General features: G+C 40.9%; 1 long non-coding RNA gene across 1 annotated transcript in view; it reads right to left on the bottom strand.

Moving 5' to 3' along the window:
- The window catches only part of LOC138003008 (uncharacterized), a 3,457-nt gene extending 2,301 nt beyond the window's left edge, over positions 1 to 1,156 (bottom strand). Inside the window, exon 1 of the long non-coding RNA XR_011123398.1 lies at positions 821 to 1,156. This is a non-coding gene — a long non-coding RNA (uncharacterized lncRNA). The remainder of the gene's footprint in view (positions 1 to 820) is intronic.
- Between the last annotated feature and the right edge of the window lie 3,844 nt (positions 1,157 to 5,000).

The following is a 5,000-nucleotide window of genomic DNA, read 5'->3' as shown; positions in this document are numbered from 1 at the left end:
TCTGTCCCTTTTGTCCTTCTGAATGTCAGACCCTGTGGCATTTGTTTGTAAACTGCAAGCACGCAAATTCCTTTTGGGATGGATTCCGGGAGTGGTACTCAACCTCTAGTAATACGAAACTACTTATCTCTTATGGAGATTATGTTCGGAATTATTCGCTGTCACAACTACTGTTTGGCCCTCAACCATCTTATTATTTTAGGTAAATATTTCTTGTATGTTAACGCTTTAAATGCCATAAAGTACAATTTCGATGATTTTGCCTCACTTGTGCGCGAAAAAATTAATATAGAAAAATATATTGCAGCCAGTTGTAATAAGGAAAAAGAATTTAGGAACAAATGGAAATTTTTTCTCTCCTTATAAAATTACATTGTGTCCTTCTACTTCTCAGCTTCTGTATTTTGATTTTCTTGCTATCTATTTATTTAACAACCTATTAAATCCAATACCCTACATAGTGAAAGTAACAAACAAAATTCTTATTAGAGACTCGAACAATTAAAATGTAAACAATTACGTTGTAAACAGATCAACTATAATTCCATTTGACTAGTGTTATGGTATTGTAATATGTATCGTATGTAGTGCAAGTTAATGTAGTGCAAGTATTGTGTAAGAAGTAAGTACAAGTGTAAATCATGTAACATGTATCGTAAGTAGTACAATAAAAAAACAAAACAAAACAAAAAATAAATAAATAAATAAATAATTAACAGTGAAATGACGAAATGTTTCCAAACAGCTCGATCGAGGAATGATATTTCTGCACAAGTCATTAATAAAATAAATGAAATACGGAAATGACGAAAATAATTACCTCAGGTTGACAGTGTACTTTCCCGCAATAACACTGCTTGAATACCATCTCAGTGAATGGCCAGCAGCACAATTTAGGCTGATACGTACGGCATGCCCATGCCGTTGGAACAAGAATGACTGCATATCGAAAACAAAACCACAGAGAGGGCACTTTCCGTTGTATTTAGACAAGGTGCCAAAGAGATTTCTCATTGCATCAGTGGATGAGATAAAATAATTCTCATCAGGCGTACTCGGGGTATGTATATCGAAGCAGCCCGTTGTATTCTCTCCATGACACAAGACGTATGGTAAAACCTCATACCCAAACACGTCGGTTTGTGTAGTTGCGTCGCAAGAATTATGAGAGGAAGGGGTTTGTACCTGCCGTGAGAGGAAGTCAGCGAGATCGAGAAAGATGTAAACAAAGAGGAATGACTTTCACTTACCATTCCTCTTTGTTCAGACCATTCAAATGAGTCCAAGAGTCTCTCCATCATTGTAATTGTTCCCAACGGTGTCCGAGGAGTTCTTCGTAGGACTTCCTTAACCCGCTGAATCCTTTTCTTCACGCTTTCCAATCGTTCTTCCATGCCAGGTTCGACTGAAAGCTCAAGTGTGAATCGGATCCGTGGCGCTCGCTCCGACATTTTGGCTTTTTTGGCTGGGTAATCGGCCATGGCGCAATAAACAAAAGTTGCAGAACTAAATAAAGATCGCTTCGCTCTTGCAACAACCGCGCAATTCAGGGTGGAAGACGAGCGATGTCACAACACATCGATCGTTTCACACCATGTTGCGACATCGCTCGTCTTCACGAATTTCGTAACTCTCAAAGCCAATTTTCAGGGCATGCTTTGATGTCAAGAACCTCAAGACAAGGATATTGTAGGCTCAAAAAGTCGAAAAAACCGGACGAGTGGACCGCGGGGCAAAGCGACACCCAACTTGCAATTGGTGGAACCGTTGCAGGCGTGAAATTCAAATTTCGAACACAAAATTTGTTTATTCACTGCAAAAAGGCTACGGTTTCTTGGTTTTTTCGTTTTTATCCACAAAAATACACACATTAACTTGAAGCTAAACTGATAGAAAAGTGGAATATCAATGTTCTCGTAAAAGCATTGCTTTTGCCTTCTCCTCACATTCGCCCGCCATCTTGGATGAGCCCTGGAAGCAGTGCTTGCATTACAGAAGGGAGGAGGAGCTATCCCTTTTATAGGCAGGGTCCTTGTTTAAGCTTTTCGGCTGTTTTCTTTCTCAGCAAAGGTCTTCCTGTTCCCTTAATGACTGTGAACTCATCTACACACCCTGCTCCGTTATCTTCACATACTACCTCTGCCACAAATGTTCCTACGACCTCGAGCGGTTCCTTCTGTCCTTACACAAATAACTTCTTATCTGACACTTGGGATTCGCATTCGATCCGATTCTGTTTCATATTATTCCAAGTGTTGTAGTCAATCAGGTTACATGATGCCCCAGAGTCAATAAGTACACTGTCTAACACTACTTCTCCCACCTTGAGTGTAATTTCTCCAACTCTGAGCCCTCCTCCAACAGTAAATGCATAACCATCTCCTTCTCCAGAGACCCCTTCTGCTACTAGATGAGCTTTCTTCTTAGTTTCTGGAACAATTTCCTTCTGGCCACTCGACGACAGTTTCTTGTTTCCACAACAGACCGCAAAATGTCCACGAGCTCCACACTTTCCACACTCTTTATTCTTAGCTGGGCAACACGAATCCCTTGCTAAATGGCCTAGACGGTTGCAGTTGTAGCATGCTTTGGGTTGTTCGGCCCCAGGCCCTCACGATCTGATGTTTGACCCTCCTTTCTTAGGGTCACGCCCTCTTCCCTTCGTTTGGAACTTTTGCTGTTTAACTGAATTAACTTGATCTCTGCTACTAACCAGTGACTTGTTCATCGACTCCATCTACGCGTCTACAGCTTCATGACTTCTTGCAATGTCTTGTAAGTCTTTTAAAGTAGCATTCGTTTTCTCCAGAAACTTTCGTCTGAGCCTTTCGTCTCGGCATTTCTCGATCAGTTGGTCCCGAATCGTCTCATCCACGTTCGCAAATTCACATGTAATCGCCGTCTGCCTTAGCCTGCAAACAAACTGGTCTACTTTCTCATGTGATTGTTGCTCCATTTGCCTGAAACCATGGCGTTCAAAAGGCACGTTTACTTTCGGTACAAAGTAGCTATCCAATAGCTCCACAACATCTTTGTAATCTCTTAAATCTTCCTCCGGACCGGCAAGCGTGTAATACAAATCCTGAACTTCTTGTCCTGCGGTGTGCAACAAGAGAGCAACCTTCTGACGATCTTCCACAATCCCTTTTGCCAACACATACAAATCGAAAGAACGTTTCCAACGCTTCCAACGTACCGATAAAGTGTGGGGTTCTGCCCTAGGTTCGAAACAGGGTAGACTTTGTACTTCATTTGTTCAGATCGCTGTTGGCTGACTTGACCCGGCTGGTTGACTAGTGTTTTGTTCGCTCATTACACTCACAAACTGTGTTTCCTTTGTGTGATATTTCAAAAATAATTACGCCAAAAATTCCGTAAATCCCATCCTCGTCGCCAGTGTAACGTTTCACTATCGGATGGCTATTGGAAGCACACTTAAAGCGTGGATAAACACAACTTTAATAAAACTACACGAGGCTATACAACATGGCGGATCTCTCTCTTTAGATACCCATAACTCTCTGCATTACATAGGTCCGCATAGCATACTTGTAAGACACTAAACATAGCACAGAAACGGCACTCTTGAAAGTACAACATGATATCCTTTAAGCCAATGACAATCAGAAATGTGTTGTGCTTCTGTTATTAGATCTGTGGGCTGCATTCGGAACAGAAGACCATCAGCTACACATTGAAAGACTCTCCAATCGGTTTGGTTTGAAAGTTTAGGTCCTCGCATGGCTAAAATGGTATCTGGAAAACCAAACACAAGTAATAATGGTTGACGGAATCAAGTCTGCTGAAAAAAACATCTGCGGAGTGCCTCAACGGTCCGTACTTGGCCTATTCCTGCATGTGTTGTACACAGCACCAGTTGCCGATATTATCAGGCGCTATGGTCTCAGATTTCATTTTTATGCAGACGACACCCAGTCTGACCATCTGGTGTCTTTAGCATGTATTAAACATTGCGTCAAAGAGATTGACACATGGATGCTACGCAATAGGCTGAAACTCAACAGTGAGAAGACGGAATGGTGAGAAGACGGAAATGTTGGTCCTGAGCGCACATCGCCCACATCCAGAAATCAACCATCTCCAAGTTTCCAACAAATACACTCAGCCATGTACCTCAGCTAGAAATATCTGTGTAATCTTTGATCAGCACATGTCTCTTAAGCTGCTTTTTCCATCTTTGTAACATTTCAAAGGTTAGAAACTGCCTCTCGAAATCTGACACTGAAATTCTACTACATGCTCTTATCACCTCAAGATTACATAATCGCAATTCCTTGCTCTACGGACTTCCAAAGTTCCTTATGGATCGCCCCCAAAATGTTCAGAATTCCGCTCCTCGATTAGTGACACGAAAGACGAAATTCCAACACATCACTCCAATCCTCAAGGGGCTGCATTGGCTGCCTGTCTACAAAAGCATTGAGTTCAAGATACTGCAGATCACATTTAAGGCCTTATTGATCTTACCCCTCAGTACATAACTGACATGTTGCAACCTTACTTACAATCAAGAATGCTACGTTCTGCAACAAAATATCTGTTTGTTGTACCCCAAACCAACTTGGTCAAGTATGGGGAACGTTCGTTCTCTTACGCTGGCCCCAAACTATAGAATAGACTTCCAGATAATATATGCGACTCCAAAGACCTAACTGCATTTAAATCGAAGTTAAAGACGTTCCTTTTTAGGACTGTGTTCTGTTAGTTTATTACCCTTAAAAGCTGTTAAGCGCTTTGAGCTTAAGGATACAGCGCTATATAAGTTTATATATTATTATCATGATTATGATTACGATTATGATTATTATTTTTGCCAAAATGGTCAAATTGTTTGCGATATTTTGTTATTTTGCAAAATATTGTGTGCATTTCTGGATATAAGTGAGTTTCTGGAGTCATTGTTTGTAATTCATTTTAATAAAATCATCATAATCATAAGTTAAATAGACCCCTTAACATTTAATCAGACGTGCAGGCCA

Source organism: Montipora foliosa, chromosome 5 (assembly GCF_036669935.1).
Source record: "Montipora foliosa isolate CH-2021 chromosome 5, ASM3666993v2, whole genome shotgun sequence".
Taxonomy (NCBI): domain Eukaryota; kingdom Metazoa; phylum Cnidaria; class Anthozoa; order Scleractinia; family Acroporidae; genus Montipora; species Montipora foliosa.
The sequence above is the reverse complement of the archived record's forward strand: the minus strand, read 5'-3'. Positions and strand labels throughout refer to the sequence as shown.